Consider the following 18692-nt stretch of genomic DNA (forward strand, 5'->3'; position numbering starts at 1 on the left):
AACGACGGTAGGGGTTCTCACTCATTTTGTTCAGCTTTTCCAAGGAATGCATTTGAGGGGTGTCATCATCGATCCAAGCACATTTGAGAAGGCTTTGGGCTCTCAGAATTCTAGGGAGTGGGCTAGCCAGCCAATCCAGGAGCTAAGGCCTCCAGAAGCCTGCAGGTACAGAGCCCTTCTCCCTGCCAGGTGAGATTCTGTCCACCAGAGCAATCCCCACTGACACTGGGGAAGGGGCAGATGAGCCCCCCCAGGCAGTTCTGGGGGCACCCATCCCGATTATCTCAGGTGAGGGGAGCTTACCACATGTCAGCATCTACAAGGTGCGCCCAAGTCATGCTCCTCCGCACTCGGCCGCACTTGCTGTCTCTCACAAGGTTTTCCTCCCTCTGTGCACTGCAGCTTTCCCTCCACAGCAGCTGCGCCTGAGAGGTGTGGAGAGAAAACACACACCTTCAGAAGGTTCCCAGACTATTTGTGTACCAGAGTTTAACCCCGGGCCTAGTGCTCTTGCTCCACTCAGCTCTGTCCTGCGATATGAGTGATGGTTTGTGATAGTATCGTGGGGCCAATCGTTGAGACCCAAAGTGGGCACATCACAGCAGCCACTGGACCAATGAAGGTCACTTCACTGGCATATGCTAGTGTTGGGTGAAAACATGGACTTGAGGCCCCTTTTGTGCTCCTGTCCCATGGCTGGCGGCCTCCTGTTTGTGGTCACATGAACCTCTCCTTCTCTATTACCATCTGGGCCGGACAGAGTGCTGGACCTCAGATCCGATGAGAACGACGGTAGGGGTTCTCACTCATTTTGTTCAGCTTTTCCAAGGAATGCATTTGAGGGGTGTCATCATCGATCCGAGCACATTCAGAGAGGATGTAGACTGCAACCAAGTGGCCTAGGGAGCCATGTGGTCCATAGACCCAGTAGAAGTGCAGGCCATTTTTCCGACAGGAAGATCATACTTGGGAGTCAAGCCCTACTTCCACTGGGTCTGAACATCCTCCGGCCAGGTATGTCTGTTACTTGCCAGCACCCATAGCTAGTCTGAGCCTAGTTTGCTACTTACCCTTTGGGGCATCCAATGCATAGATTATTCTTTTCCACATGCCTTGTATGCCAACAGCACCTCTGGTGTTCTAAGCGCTGTCCTTCTCATGCTACCAGCACCTGAGTGGTTTTGAAAAAGTACATGAAGTCTTAAGAAAGTTACCAAGGAACATGATGTTGCCAACAGCTCCAGGGCCTAATGCCCATTGCTATGAATCTGTACTTTCCTTGATGAATGACAGAAGGCCTGTATGATCGATCTCTAGGGATAGGCCAGTGGGGACCACACCCTGCCACAGAGGGGACACTTAATCAAGGAGCTAGGCTTCACAGGAACCCATTCTCTCTGTGGTGGAATTCATGGATTGAAGTCTGCACAATGTGTGATGGTAACTTATTAGCTGGTATATGCAAATGTGAGTTCAAGGGGAAACTTTCTTTTTTGCCTAAAGTCCCAATTCAAACACAGTGCTTAGATCAGATGAGAATGGTAGAGGGTTCTCTCATTTTGTTCAACTTTTCCAAGAAATGCATTTGAATAGTGTCATCTTGGATCTGAGCACCTTCTATGTGGGTTGGACTTTTAGAAACCCAAGTTTGTTTCCTTGGTTTTCTGTACTATTAGTTGTAACTGTTGCTTCTCTTTCTGCTTCCACAGTCATCATATTTGTGTAAATAAATATTTGTCATCTTTTGGACCTAAGTTTTATTGTATCTTAAGTCAGTAGAATCATCTCTAATTTCATGTTAAAATCTTATTTGAAACTTATAGTTTGGCAATAATATTTCCATGTTCACTTATCTAGTTGATCCTTAGAAAATCTCCATCTTCCACACAACTAGTAATCTCCTATTAGTGACGTTGTTCTATTCATACTGTGAAAATAAGATACTCAGCTCTGTCCTGCAATATGAGTGATGGTTTGTGATAGTGCCGTGGGGCCAATCGTTGAGACCCAAAGTGGGCACATCACAGCAGCCCAAGCTTATAGAAAATACTTATCATTTATCCTGACAAGTATTGTTTTCCTGTTATCTACCTTTGTCTCTTTCTTGTTTGAATTTGGCAGATGCATGTGTAAGTGAACATATGTAACATTTTGTATCTAGACTGAACTCTTAAAATGATTTCATCGATGGCTTTGACTGGATATTCTTCTGCTTTACAGTATAATTCTGATGAGTTGAAATGAATGTAGTTAACTTTTTTTCAACACTGTTGAAATATGCATTGGACTGTACTCACATAAACTACCTCTCAGTCCATCTCTATTTCCAAACCACAGAGGTTATACTAACAATTACACGAGTGGTTTTCTCTCATATCATCCCAGGGTATATATAAACCCACTTAAAACTAGCCACAATTCATCTATGAACTTGCAATCACACACACACAGCAATTTTTTTTGGTCAATCACGACAAAGTTCTCCAACACCTGCCCTCCTTAGAAGAACCCTTAATTTAGGAAATGAGTTCTCATAATAAATATCATCAACACACTAGATTTCCTATGCTGGCTTTAATTATCACTCATAGGGATTGCCATAAAGAATTTACTCTTTGTTTAAAGCGATCCCGTGTGACTCAACTTAGTATTCTTCTGCATAAATAAAACCAACTCACAGAGCTCAAACACTACATTCATGAGCACAAGAGAAAGACTGAAAAGAGAACACAGCACTGCACATGGACCAGGCAGCTGTTACTAAGCAGACATCTGCCCATGTATGATGCGCTCACAGCACTCAAACTCAGTTATGTTCACACGCTGCACATAGGAATCTAAGGTCTCTGAAGAGGATAATAGAAATTCCAGAAAAATGAAACCTGAGTAAAGTAACATTTTCACCTTGTATCCTCCATGCTGAAAGGTTAAAAGCTCAAACTGAATATTCCCCTAGGTATTCCCTTACCAAGGGTAGAAGTCATCCTGTGCCAATGAGTACCTTCAAGGTATGAGTTAGAGAATGCCTGCTGTGCAGCACTGCCCTGGAATAGGGTCAGTCTCTAATGAAGGGCACCTAACACTCACAGCACCATATTTATGGATGAAGATAGGCATAGCTTCCAACCTCTCAGCAACCAGAACGTCCTCTGCTGAGAAACTATGACAGTGGATGAATTACACAACAGACCATACATTCCATAGAAGAAGCCTCTAAAGTCTTTTTCTGTTGAATGAAGTCTGCTTCTAATGAATGCTATTACCATTCATTTCTTACACTTCCCTTTCTGTATAGGGTATAGCTCAGCATTGTCATTTCAATGTTAAATCTTTAATTAAATCTATACCATAGTTATGATTTACTATCTTGTGGGTTGATTGATTTGGTGGTAACACACCAGAGTTGCCATTTTCATCAATGTGATTGTATTTGCCCAAGTACTCACCACCATATCCATACAGAACTCAAATTTCCTAACAGAGTCAAAAATAAGAATAAACCCAGGTTTACTGACCTTATTATTAATCAAAGCTTTGTGGCTTTGCCCTTTAGCACCAAGACTGATACCCCTGTGTGGTCCTGAGATTCTAACAGGTAACTCAATTCCATGTCCTTAGTTCAAGGGGCTATGTCAACTAAACATTATTCTACTTCTAGATTTATGTTAGTGTTGAGTGCAAAATCATGAATGAATACTAATTTAATCAGTGTTGGTTACCCAACACATGAAATGACTATTAAATCTATGGTAATATTCAATCGATTGTTGATATCCCAGGTGGTGGTAAAATGAGGATGACTAGGAGACCTTGTCACTAGCTCTTAATATTTTATGTTACAAAATGTGCTAGACCTCAGTTTCAAAGAGAATAATGGTGGGGGTTCTCACTCATTTTGTTCAGCTTTCAAAGGAATGAATTTGAGGGGAGTCATCATTAATCAAAGCACATTTGGGGGGGCTACAAAATTTAATAATCAATGCTGAGTCATTCAGTGGCTAAGTCAGTGACCCAGAGCCACCTACCAACATGGAGTGTTCAGAACCAATGCACAAACCAAAAATGAGATTCCTCCAACTCTAGTGAAACCCAAGAAACTATTAAGGAAGGGCAAACAGACTCTCAGGTGGGTCTTGAAATCCTGCAACTGACTCAGGAATTGGGAAAAAGCACAACTTACCACCATGATGATATGATATATACACTCCAAATACAACTTCACTCTCTCACCAACTTCTGGACTTCAGATAGACAGAGGCTTTATTTTCTGTACAGATGGTGAGTTTTCCACCACCAACTCCACCTAAGAAGTATAGAGAAGTCATATATACAATTCAGATAGGTAACCAGGTCTCAGTGAACAAGATCATTGTCAAAAGATCCACAGGGCATTCTGTGGACATACAATCATGTACTTCTTTCCCTAACATCTGACTAAGGATTTTGTGGTAGTGTGCACATAGGTATGTGTGCACCGGTGCAACAAAGTGTGTGTACAGAGGCCTCAGCACCTTGCAGAACATGCATTGTGCTCATGATCAGGGCCTCAAGGCTGTGTCACATCTACTGTGCCAGACTGTGCCTCTCAAAGGATACAACCTTGAAATACATAAGCCTCTGAAGTATACACAACCTTCTCACAAGTGAAAATAGACATTATCCACATTTACTCCTCACCACCAAGGAGATATCAAGCTGGAAAAAATGTTCCCCCAGTTAATCTCTGGAAAACAACACTTGGTAAAAACCCAGAAGCCACAAAAACACTGATTACCACTTAGAGATTGGAACCTACAGGATAGGAAACTAGTTACAGTATCAAAACTGCCCATTGTAACCTTAATCACAGTTGTACTTACAGCATTACAGCTATCATTATCTGGTTACCTTCTTGCTAAGACATAAATACAAATGAATCCAGTTGGAAATCTGTTGGACAGCCATTGTGTTCCACTACAACCACCCTGAACCTAGGGACCATACATTTCCACAACCAGTAGTTTCAGTAACTTTTAAACAAACACTCAGACATATTGTCCTAAGTAGTAACATGAAACCAGAAGTAAATTTTACAAATGAAGTCCACAGGAATATAAGCACCTATTATTCAGTCAGGAAGACCAGAAAAGAAGGATTTCACCATCCTATGGGATTCTGCATTGATGACTCCATTTAAGGCATTGATACAACACTTCAAGAAGCTCCAAAAATGACATCAATGACAAATAGAATAAAAAAAAAAAACAATTTCTTAGACAATTTCCAAGATAGACTTTTGTCCCTGCAGTTCTGACAGCTGTGGTCATACCTAAAGCTACCAAGAATAAACCTAAAACTTTCAAAAAGGATTAAAGCAACTATCAGAGTATGAGAATTCTCTTTGTCATGCTTTTACCTTGGATGTTATATACCCAAGGAGTCAAAGGATCAAAGGAAACAGTCTCTGTATTAAGGAACATGGTAGCAGGCCACAGACCTGGGTCTTTGGGGTCCCATTGAGACATTCAGTGAAACCACTAGGTGGCTACATGTCTTCACTGAGAGCAACAGTGATCAATGCAGATCTACCTCACACAATTCATGGACTCTGAAATAGTCCGTGGTGGATACCAACTGATATCCATGAGATAGGCAAAGACAGAACTTGAAGGTTGATGACAGTGATTGGAACAAAAGATAATACTGTGGCCACAGACACCAGTGGAATTAGATTAACAAGGACACTAGTCAGAATAGCATTTTAATTTCTACACTAGATTTGTAATATGATCAAATTTGGCATCATACTTGTTACTATACATAGGGTGAAACAGTTATCTGACCTCTTAAACCACCAACCAATGCAACTGTGTGTGTAACTCAACTTTCCTCAAGAAAGCAAAGCAAAAGAATTAACAAGATTTACCTCCTATGGCTGCTCATCAGAAAATATGAAGTTTCTGCTCTTCAGTTGCTAGAAACAGATTCAGCAGAAATTCTGAGTTGGGAAACTAACAACACAATTCCATGCCTTCAACTGACAGGGCCTGGCAAAACCATACTACACAGCTTTTAGGATGATAATGGGACTGGTCACCATGCTATTAATGAGGGTCTTTCAAACAATTGACTCTTATTCTGGACTTACAACCAATGCAGAGACATTATTGACCTTATGACTCTGATGGAGGACCTCAAATGTTGATACCCTTTGTGGTGATTGTTTGAGTATGACAATGAGGAAACTATCTCTCACTCTTGCTATCCCTGGATCAGAAAATGTGCTGGACCTCAGTTTCGATGAGAACGACGACGGTAGGGGTTCTCACTCATTTTGTTCAGCTTTCCAAGGAATGCATTTGAGGGGAGTCATCATCGATCCGAGCACATCAGACTGTATGAAAGTTTTGTGATCCAGGCAGGGCTTTATATACGGGTAAGCCAATGAACTCACAGTCCTACAGCAACCTGGAGGGTCCTAATAAAACCTGTTTTCCTGAGCAAAAATCAATTCCCTCCAGCAGTTACACATGTTATACAGGACACCAACAGACTCTTAGGAAGTTCCCATGAAATACCAGTTGGAATGGCTGAAACTGGGGCAAAGGATTCTTACTTTCTTAGTTATCCATAGGCGTGGTGCCTTCCTATGATCATACTTTTTCTGCATCACCCACATGGTTCCTGACAGCTAAGGAGAGGAATGTCCTGTTTCCTTTGCAGTTCGTGGTGCCATACCAACTCCACCTGAGAAGTAAAGAGAAATCATTTGCATACATCAGATGTACCCATGCTCAAAGAAAGCTCAGTGTATGTTTTCCCTTGGACAATCCTCTTTATATGAACTTTAGGTATGCTAACAGGATTTTAGGTGTGTATGAATGCTTGTATGTTCATGTATTATTATGAAGACTATATATAAAACACCTGGATAATAGTTTTTGATGTAACGACTTTATGCCACATAGTTGGTGATTCCCCAAGAAAAGTTATCAATAGCAATCTCTGTAACTGCTGAAATATGCCATGGAACCTCTCTTTCATACCACTACTACTTCTTACCAGAACAAACTGACTCTTTCTACACTCTGTCTTCCAAAGCACAGAAATTATTTCAATGTGGGTAATGTCCAGCAACCTTTCATATGTAAACTTCACTTGGTGGAAATCAGCCAACACTGGAACAATAAAAGTATGTGACATAATAGCTGCCACCCTTGGGTTTCTGGTCCAAGACTAAACAGCATGGAAGAGTTCTAATTCATTGCAGAGAACAAGGCTATAACAAATTTCAACGATAACCATAGGCTTTAATCGGAAATTATGAAAATTTCACACTAAGGTTCTAAGATTAAAAACTGTAGGAGAGGGCCCTCCCTGGTGGCGCAGCGGGTTAAAGCACAGCACTGAGAATCTAAAGCCGCTTCTGCATGAGTTCGATCCCCGCCTGCCCCGGAGGTGACCAGATGGTGTGGCAGACCTCTCCTGGCCCGCCCGCTGCTCCCCTCAGCAGTGTACTTCGTCGATCTGCCTGTTCTGCTCCCCACTCTGTCTCTGGTGAAGCCTCTCACCGCCCCTGAGTTTCTGGCCTGTACCCCAGGTCTGTATGCACAAATAAATAAATCTTTAAAAAAAAAAAAAAACTGTAGGAGAACCATAGGCTTTAATCAGAAATTATGAAAATTTCACACTAAGGTTATAAGATTAAAAACTCTAGGAGAACCACGAAAGTGGCAACTATATCAATCAGAGCCATACCATCAGCTTACTAGGCTTATGCTAATATACTTTCATACGACCCAACTGCTCATGGTAGGATGTGAGCTAGTCACCATATCATTAAGCAGTGGCCATACAACTATTCATCTCCTCTCTAGACACACAACTAATGTAGGGGAACAATGGGCCCTAAGAACATAGGACTAAAATGTAGATGTTCTGGGTGATGGCTGCATGAGTGAGGAAACTGTCCCTCCCACCTACCATCCCTAAATCTGACAATGTGCTGGACCTCAGTTTCGATGAGAACGACGACGACGATGACGGTAGTGAGTTCTCACTCATTTTGTTCAGCTTTCCAAGGAATGCATTTGAGGGGAGTCATCATCGATCCGAGCACATTCAAAGAGGCTGGTCAAGTCATTGGGCAATCCCAAGCCTCAGAGTCCTCCAGCTACCTGGAGGGTTCAGAGCCCAGTCACTGAGCCAGAGAAAGAGTTCATGCAATCTGGAGGAAAATACCTCTATTCTGCTGGGGGAAGAAGTAGATAAACAGCTCCTAAGGCAGGTTTATGACAAAAATCCTAAACAAAATGCAGACCTTGGAATACAGTGTTGCATTCCGTTGTCAGTTATCTGTGGGCGTGGTGCACAATCTGGGCCACACTTCTTGGGACTCCTGAATCCTTCCAGGGAGGAAAATGTTTTCTTTGTAGAGTTAGTACTTTCCATACTACCTCCACCTATAAAACGTAGAGAAATCAACTGCAAACTTAAGAAACAGTCAAATTCTCAGGTAACAAATCCATGCCCATGTTTTTCCTTGTACAAGACTTGTACCCACTTGTCATATGTTTCTATCCATCAGGCAGGACTGAAGTCCTGTGTGATATTATGCCTCTAAGCTGGACACACACCATAGAAAACTAAAACAAAAATCAACAACAAACGCAGGGAAGGTGGATCATCTGATTTTCACTGCTGCATTATGATATTCAAGATATCCTATCTTCAACAAAAGTACGAGGCATTCAAAAAAAACAACAAAATATGTTCCTCAAATTGAAGAAGAAAAAAGTTGAACAATAGAAATTCTCCTGAGGAAGTCCAGGAATTGGACTAAACAAACAAATGCTTTAAATCAGTTATCTAATTTATTTTAATTTCACTATATTATAATTCTTTTATTTTAATTGAACATGTCATAATAGCATTATGCAAGTTTCAGGCAAGCAATCATTATTAACCAACATGTGTATAAAGGACAACTGCCAGAGATGTCCATAGGTTGACTGGAATTTGACTCAGCCATGGGTACTACTGGATGTTTCCATTTTAACAACAATTAATTATCAATGATTTAACATATGCAATTTCATTAGTGTTCTATATAATTATCTAACCTAACATGAAAAGTTGAACTCTTTTGTTTTTCAGAGAAATGAAGTGCTCCATGATTTTTCATCATTTACTGGCTCCAAAACCTTAGCAAACTTTCTTAAGACGGAATAATTTACACCTAACAAAACTAAATTATTTAAAGTCAAATCTTAAGAAAAATAGCAAGTGGGATCCATAATAATCTTATGAATCCAACTACAAAGATCTATGATGATCTTAATCATGGGCACAACATTCTGAAATCACAATGTGTTAAAGACACTCCTAAGCAAAGTTGCTGACACAAGCTATGGAACTTCTGTCATCAGACACAGTCCGGATGGAGGGGAAATGCTCTGAAAAATCAGAATTTCCACTCTAGTTCATGTTATGACCCCCCTTTTTTCATAATCATCAAAATATTCCAAGAAACCATCAGTTTTCTACTGGACTGCCTCAGCCTCATAAGGTGCTGCCTGGCTCAGGTGAGCAAGCATTTCCCCAGGACAGGAAAATACTCATGAAATAAAAAAATATTACAACTGGCTAATTAATAAAAACAATTACAACAAAATTAATATCTTAAGACAAGGCAGTATTAGAATAATCAGAATTATTTTACTGCCAGACTTCAGGGACAAGAACCCAAATCTCATCTCTCTACTATCTCACACAATCCTTGTATTCAGTTTCTAAAGAATTACTTAAGTTTTTTATTGTTTAGGCTTCAAAGAAGGAACTTCACCTAAATCCTCTATTCAGCTTTAAGGAACTTTACTGTATCTCTTTGTGATTGACCTGCGAGAGAATTACTCCACCTAAGCCGCCCATGACCTTACTTTATCCTTCCTATCTCCACCCAGCCTCTTAGTCCTGGACTTTACTTTACCCTCCAAGATGTTTCAATGAGAATGAAGGTCATAAAGAATCATTTAAGGTTTAAAGGGACTTTATTTTAGCCAATCATCACTGTGATAAATATAATAATGTTAGCTTTAAATTTTATGTACTTATGTACCCATCTTAATTTTGATTTTAAGAATAATGTTATGGTCTTAGGTAAAGGTCAGTAGGACTCCAAACTGTTAAAAAGGATGATCCTCAAGTCAGTCCAATTCATATGCTAATGTCATCCCACTGCTTGCTTGAAATGTATAAAATAAATCTCTGCTGAGACCAGAGCAGGAAGATCTGCACCCAACTCCAATGCTCATGTCTTCCTCCCACCAGCTCCCCCTTTCCTTTTTAGGAATCTCTGCTCACTAAGGCTGCTCCCACCTTCAGACACTGTCTGTTCAGCCCCCCAATATTCCACAATTGGGGGCAAAGAGTCTCCGACAAGTTGCTATTTACAAAAGGATGTTTTTTAATCCAATAGGAAATGTAAAATAAGCTAACAGCTTTCCAAACTTATATTCGCCAGTAAACTAAAAAAAATCAAAATAAAATAAAAAAACTAGAAATGGAAGGGATACTCACCAAATCGTGGGACAGACCATGAGCTCTTACACAGTAGGCCACTGAAGACACCTCAGGACATTGCACAAAGCAGGTGACATGTGACTTTCAGAAGATCCTGGTACTGCTGTTCACCCCACTCTAAAAGTAGAAGCCACCTTTCATCCACTCATTCTACCTCAGATAAACAAGAGAGAACGAGAAACAAAGACATCGTCTCAAAAATACCCAACACTCAAAGAACTAAAACAGGTTTTCTTGTCAACATTTAAGGTAGGCATTTGATGTTCCCTTCTTTTAGCCCAACACTAGTAAGACTCTCAGTACCCAGCACAATTGTTCGACTCTTTCTTAATTCAATCTTTCTTTTGTATTTCCTCATTCATTATTCAAGTATCTATTTCCTATATAAAATAATCTGTCTACAAGTCTGTTCAACAAAGTGAGGAAAACAAAGCAAGACTTGGGTTAGTCTATCAGTATATCTAAAGGAGCATATTGCCTCATAAATAAGAAACTAATGCTTTGTTCAAAAGAAAGAAAACAAGTTTACACCAGTATAGGGGTCATCAAATAGAGTCGGGCTCTGAGAGTCCGATTTGTCCTAATGAAGGGTCACTGGTCTGGACCTCAGATTGACATCTGGAATGAGTCCCTCAGCATCCTCAGACAATTTTTCTCATCATTGATCCAGACAAGCACCCTGCCACCAAATAATCATTTCAACAGCCGGGCTTATTTGTTCAAACTGACCTACTACATTATGAGTGAAGAACAGTGACCATACTATAGACATTTCACATAATATCTAATGATGAAATTCTTGTACACATAGTACAAGAAAACAGAACCTTAGGTAGTTCTAATAAAATTAGACAAAATCTACTGTGAAAATATAACACAAATATAGTGAAGTGAAATATCAAGGAATAGTGGGGCAGGGTAGCATTTGTAAATGACAGGAAATGAGGTGTGATTATAGTAAACCTATGAATGGAAGCACTTATAGTTTAAATGTGCCAATCAGTAAAAACATCCTGACACATTTAAATTTAATTATAAGATCATTTTCATAAATAAAATAGCATACAATGTTTCTAATATTACATGTCAATTATATCTGAATTATAAAAAGGAAGTATATCAATGATTTTTGAAAGTTACCCAGGTTGTTTCAAAACAGACTTTTAAAAAGAAAAGAAACATTTATAAGGATTCACTTAAAATAGGCAAATCTTTAAAGGATAACAGTTATCATAAAAATTCCCACAATGGCCTTTGAAAGAATGAAAAGTATTGCATGTTCCTAAATCACTGGCTACAACAATTGAAGAATTTCAAAAGCACAGTAGCAACTTACCTCTCCTCCTAAAATATAGTAAACTCGTTATAGCCTTTGACCTGCAGAAAAGATCACAAAAAAATGTCAGATAAAAATATACAAAATTTGCTTTAAAATATTAAGTACAAGAATTGGTTCAGTATGTCATTTTTCTTATCAAGCAAGCATCTCCCCACTTCTAGTCCTTGCCATACAAATCCTTTTTCCTTTATGACTTATCTCTGCACTTATATTCATGTCATGATATGCAAATAATTTTAAAGCTAAAAAGTCCCTTCATGCACTGAAGCATTTTTATTTCTTAAAAATAAGGGTTTTCTGGGGTCTCCCTGGTTGCGCAAGGGGTTAATTTTCAGTGCTATCAAGCTATCACCAGCCGTTACAACATGAGTTGGATCCCCAGTCAAGGAGCTGACCACATGGCACAGCAGACCTCTCCTGTCTTTTCCAGTGCTCACCTCAGCAGTGTATTTCAGTAGATCTACCTGTTCTGCTCTGTTCTGGCTACTGTATCCTCTCAATCCTGCATCTCTGGCTTACACCCTAGTTTCAGTACATAATAAAAATACATCTTTCAAAAAAAAAAACCCAAGGATTTTCTGTTAAAACTGCAACATCTTTCCCAATATTAGGAAATGAATATCTATGTTAAATAATACTGTATTTGATGATCTTAGAATTTCAGTGATTTTTCCTTTCAAGGTTTTATAGAAATCTCAACTCAATGTATATTCAGCCTTCAAGTCTTCTTAGTTTGACTTAAATTGAACCATTTTCCGAAGTGATATTAATATTTAAAGACTAAGAACTTGTCTTTTATTTGTTTTTGATAGGGTGTCACTTATTGGGCTCTGATTTATCTTTCTGAGTATATTCAAATTTATACACTATAGTATAAAATACTACAGAAATGAAGCAATGTTCTCACTACTTTCTATCAATAATAATAGATGGTCACATGCTAGTTGGTACAAACCTTCATCTTGTTATTCAAATAACAAGTATATTCCAGGGTTTCTACCATGAAAATAACCATGAAGTTATTTTCCTTTTATGGATAATCACAAATTATACAAATAACCTGTTTCCCCCCATATTTTCTCCAATGGATTTTATCATTCTTTAGTGGTTATGGGTTGAAACAATTAGTACAGCTACTATCAAAGGCTTTTTTTATATCTTCCATTTTTACTATGTTTATTTCAGCATTCTATGAAGAACTTTCTACCCTCCTTATTCACTCATTCATTCTCAGAAAAGTTTAGTGACATTATAAATGTCTTACCATCAATCAGATTTTTTATCCTTAAACAGATTTGTCCAAAATTTCTTCAATTGTATCAAATTCAAAAGCAGAGGTGGCTTGCTGCTGGGAGTTCAAATGGTTTCTCTGACAAATGCATTCTTACCCATCTATGACTGCTTTTTTCTTCTGTACTCATTTTTCTCAAGTGTTTTCAAAGTTCCGGAACCCCAATTTCAAGTATTTTATATATTTCCCCTCAAATTACCAAACGATAAGAAAGTAAAGTTAGAATAGCACAGGGAACTCCTAATATTATAGGTAAGTAGAATTAATAGACACACTTTATTCTGATGTTCTGTAGTTAGGCAGGTTTTACATCACAATTCCCACTGCTTATTTTTTCCAACATTTTATCTATTAGCATAGAATTGCTAACTAGTTGCACTTGCAAGTTACAAAACATTTTCTTTAGAACAGAGTTAGAATGAATCCAGATAAACAGTGACTATGGAACACATATTCAAGGGTAAACTGCTAGAATCTAGACCATCTGTTAATAAATTACAGTTGAAACAGGATCCCAACAGGAAAGTATGACATCAACACTTCAATAGTTGAGGTATCCTTTTCACTCAGATTCTCACTAGCTTTTGCAGGGACTATGTCAAGGATTGTCTGTTATCAGGTCTATTCCAAAGTTGGTTTCTTCCATAGGGTGACCTGCTCTTTATGGGCCATTTCTCTTTGGACTTTGAGATCCCATGGATACTGTTGTTTTATCCATGACATGGTTTCTGCTAAGGACCACAGTGTCCCATCCCTGAAGCACTGACATGGCTTACTTTTAGAGGTCAGTCTTGGTGAGTGTATACCATGGAATTTCCCCTAAATCAACATGTTACTCATCATTTCCACTTGTTCCTGGAATATATGACACCTTGTAAATGGATTTAGCAAAATAAACATTTTAAATTATATTCCAAACGTTGTGATACCATGGGTCTTTTAAATTGTGAATAATAGGATGAATTACATGACCAAACTCATCTTTCTTATTTTAAAAAAAAGGCCAAATTTTCTACTCTATATAGTTATTACATGGATGAAATGAGATAATCTTGTGTTTATCTCAGCATGTGGTAGATGTACTTAAAAACTCAATAAATGCTATGCATAAATGCAACATGACATACCTGTAAGCATATATTTGAAACTACATATACACATGCCTCATATGCAAATTAAGTAGTAAACTAACAATCAGAAGTATTAGCATTTTGTGCATTCTTTCTATGAAATTGATTTATTGACCATATCCAAACAGACACATATTATCACTTTACATGAAGGAAACAAAATGTTAACGCCCAATACATAATTGGTGCTCCATTTATGGGGGACAAATGAACTTTTGAAAAGCCTGTATACTCATAATCAATTAATTTGATACTTGTTACCACATATAGCTAAATATAATCCAACTGGAAATGTTTTTTACTTCTAATTTCCTAGTTTTATGACTTTATAACAAGTTGCTTATAATTTTACAATTATCACTATAAACTCAGTTACTTAAATTTCAGCTTTAGTGATAATTGTAAAATTATAAGCAACTTGTTATAAAGTCATAAAACTAGGAAATTAGTAGTAATTTAAGTAACTGAGTTTATATACATCTTTGAAAACTCTCTATAGGTAAATTTCTAAAAATATTTGTTGGTCAAAATTTGCTCATTTCCATCTGATCCATATTTTCCACTGTCTTTTGGAAAGATTATAACACATGTATCTTTTAATCTAGTAGGCGAAAAAAAGACAATTTAATTTACATTACATGTGTATGTTTCCATGTGTCTATATATACATCTATTTAACTACACAGTTATAATAATTTATAGTTATAATAATTTATAGTTACATAGATTTAAATATTTAGACCAAAAGAATAAGGTTGAACATATTTTTGTATGTTCTTGGCTATTCACTAAAACTTTCTTCTATGAAGTGTTTTCAATTACATGCTTTCTCACTTTTGTACTTTTCCAAATTGATTTGATCGAGCCTTTTTACATATTATTGACACAAACTGTTCATATGAGTTTCAGGTTAATATACATCTATATCTTAATTGACTGGAAAATAACAAATTGATCAAGTGTAATTAAAACTTTCTTTCCTTTAAAACTATTTCATTGGATGGAGCTGGAAAAGATCATGCTTAGCGAGATTAGCCAGAAAGAGAAAGAAAAATAACCAATGGTTTCGTTCATAGCAGGAGTATAATGGACCAGGTGAGAAAATAATAAGAATAAAACTATTTCAGATAACAGAAAAACAAGAGCAATCTTTGGAAAATATAATTGTTTTAAAGATGGTAACCTTTGCCTATTTTTATTGTCGACTCAAGTTTTCTAAACTAGGTTATTTAATAGCTGTGATAATATTTAATTCTATTCTAGATGTTAACACAATTATAGCAGCTTAGACAGTCAAAATAGTTGAAGTCATTGACCAAGGTGGATTTATAACAACAGGGCAGCTGAGAGACAACATTTTGGTCTGGACCATGCTAACAAAGAAAAGAAGGCAGTTTAGATTCTGTACAATAATTTCTTTGGGATTTTTTAGTTGGAGCATGTCAGAAGTATATACAAATTTGAAATATAATGGTTATAACTGGAAAGTGTTCACATTGTCCCACTTCCTTATAGTGCTTGTCTTACATTATTTAGATTATGATGGCATGCAGTATTGATTTAATATTACTCCTGATTATCAGCTTTTTTTTTTTTTAACCAGATGACTCAGTTAATTTACTAATTTTTAGGTTCTAATTTAGCTAATTTTCTAGTTCAGGGATAAAAAACTCACGTCCACAGACTCCTTGCTGTAGTAAATTAAGTTTTACTGGAAGAAAGCCATACTAATTCAATTATGTATTGTGTTTGACTGCTTTCACAATAAAACAGCACAATACATTATCTGCAATGGAGATCTTAAGGTCTGAAAAACTGTTATGTGACCCTTTAAGGATTTGGCAATATACTGTCTAATTTGACAGAGATGTCAATTCTATGTAATTAAAGTTGAGTTTTGAAATATGGAAGTATAGAACTGAAAAGTTACCCTATTTAGGCTAAATATTTCGATGTAAAGCTGATATAGGATGCAGGAAATTCAATTTTTTTATTGCTTTTGTAATTTCAATCATAGTTATAATAAAGCCAGTGATCTACTGTATAGGTTATCCTTGAATTAACAACTCTCAGACCTCATGCTCTCTTACTGTTTTTCATTTTATATATTACCACCTCAGAGACCACTGCTGGCACTGTACTTTTATACAATAGGTCACTCATTGGTCCTCCATTGCTATGCAATTCTGTCTCCTACATACATAATGGAAGAATAAAATAGATTAGATAGAGAGAGAGAGAGAAGCAAATTAGATGAAAGTTTGATGAGCAGACACAGGTAATTGACATAAGATAGGTGATTGACTGATAGATATAAAAGTAGATTCATAGAACAATTTGAGGATCATAAACAAAAAACATTACCAAGAAACTATTTCTAAAAAATTGAGCACTTCTGGGCCCTTCCTGATGGTACAAGGGGTTAAAACACAGCTCTATAAAGCTCTCCCCAACCACTGCAGCCTGAGTTTTATCTCCAGCCAGGAAGGTGACTCCCATGGTGCCACAGACCTCTTCTGACCTGCCTGCTGCTCCCCACTCTGTTTCTGGTAAATCGTATCCCAAACCCCACACCTCTGGCCTGTACCCCAGTTCTTGTATGCATAAATATTTTTTTTTAAATTAAGCACTTCTGTTTCCAAAGAAGATAATTTACATTACATACATATATTAGAATACAATTGTCTCTCACGACTTCATAGGACAATAGTATGATTTTATGATTGCATATTATAAAAAATGCAAGTTTTCCATGATTTACATGGGATTTGGGACACAGAAGTCCTGCTGAAGTGAAAAATGTAACAATAAATGTAAATAGCTAGACTGAAAGACAAATTTCATATTTCCCAAAATACGAGATTATAAAGTGCCTATGATCCATTAATCTTCAATAAAAAGATGGAATTTAAAGAGTTGGATCTGTTTTATATTAAGAGAACTCACAATACAAACAAGTCACAAAACATTCCAAACTTCTATGCTTGACCTGTATTGACAGTACCGTCAATTAAGTGAAATGTATTTCTATTATCAACTCATCCCAACCTTTCTACCTTTTTCTTTTAAAACAGTTAACCATTCACTCTCTTATTATTTCACTCTAAATATGAGTAAAGTAAAATTAGTCATTTTAAAATGTGGTGACTATATTCCCATATGACTTTCTGGGTTAAACAAACAAAACCATTTCCCTGTCAAAAGGAGCTCATAACAAAACTGAAAAAGACACAGAGATCAAGACATCAAGTAAACTATTAAAGTAGCAACTCTTCATATATACCCCTTATTAAAGTATTTAGTACATCCCCTTTTGCTAGCCAAAACTTTTAACTTTTTTCTATACCAAAAAGAAGGAAATGATTCTATTAAATTAAGACCAGTGAACTGTGGCACTTTTAAAAATCAAATAAAATTCTATATTCTGTAATGATATCCCTCTAAAAAGAATCAATTTCAGGTCAAAGAAAACTATTTCAAAAAATCTTAGTGCTAAGGGACATTTCTTTGAAGAGAGCAAAAAGACATGGGAGTCTTCAGGGTAGAAAGAAAAACATTGAAACCAGCTAATATTTAAGTAACTTGTAACTTTATTACATGCAAAAATACCAAATTAAATCAGCATTTTTCAACAAAAGCTGTGTAGGCTGAAAAGTCATATAATATATTCAAACTGCTTGAGAAATAAAAAACTGCCAACCAAGAAAATTCTACCTAGCAAAATGATCCCTCAAATAGTTTCCCAAATACTACAAGAATTCATTACCATTTGAAGGCTCTTGGAAGAAATATTTAAGGTAAAATATAGAGTGAATAGAAAATTACAGGTATTCTATGGGGACTACAACTGAGGGTGGGGAAAAAAGAGCAAATATTGTTGTGATATATGTGTGTGTCTGTGTGTGTATACACATTTAAAAGATAATAGAAAAAAGACTAAATATTGTGAAAAAAGAAAGGAAAAGTACAGACAAGGGGCTTGGGAGTGCAATAAGGAGAGTATACTTGCAAAAAATTATTAAACTTTCAGTTATCAAATGAATAAAGTCTGATCATCTAATATGTACCATGGTGACTAAGCTTGGTAACACAGTATTATAATTGTAATTTGCTATCAGAGTAAAACTTCAAAGTTCCCACATACAAAGGAATATGTAAATGATGGATATTTTCATTAGTTCTGTGGAAGAAATCCTTTCAAAACATATGCATATGAAAAATAACTTTAAAATAGTGCTTCAGTATCTTATAATTTTATATCATACTTTAAAAATCTTATGATTTTATTTATCAATAAAGCCAGAGGAAAATGTTAAGACTGTAATAACTAGCCACTATGTATCCATGGTCAACAAAAACATATTAGTCTATT

The 18692-nt window shown here is 36.9% G+C and overlaps 1 long non-coding RNA gene across 5 annotated transcripts in view; it reads right to left on the minus strand.

Annotated features, from left to right (window-relative positions):
• The window catches only part of LOC105854388, a 29986-nt gene extending 18780 nt beyond the window's left edge, over nt 1-11206 (minus strand). For 3 of the 5 annotated variants that reach the window (XR_001146066.1, XR_001146069.1, XR_001146071.1), the window contains exons 1-6: nt 10558-11206; nt 8300-8441; nt 6596-6726; nt 4181-4303; nt 1071-1171; nt 304-425 (exon numbers count right to left, since the gene is read on the minus strand). This is a non-coding gene — a long non-coding RNA (uncharacterized LOC105854388). Of the gene's footprint in view, nt 1-303; nt 426-1070; nt 1172-4180; nt 4304-6595; nt 6727-7962; nt 8072-8299; nt 8442-10557 lie in introns of those variants that run through there. The other 2 variants (XR_001146068.1, XR_001146067.1) reach the window with 2 other exon arrangements.
• Between the last annotated feature and the right edge of the window lie 7486 nt (nt 11207-18692).

The sequence above is a fragment of the Condylura cristata genome, unplaced genomic scaffold (genome assembly GCF_000260355.1).
Source record: "Condylura cristata isolate star-nosed mole 26May11 unplaced genomic scaffold, ConCri1.0 scaffold00035, whole genome shotgun sequence".
NCBI classification, from domain to species: Eukaryota; Metazoa; Chordata; class Mammalia; order Eulipotyphla; family Talpidae; genus Condylura; species Condylura cristata.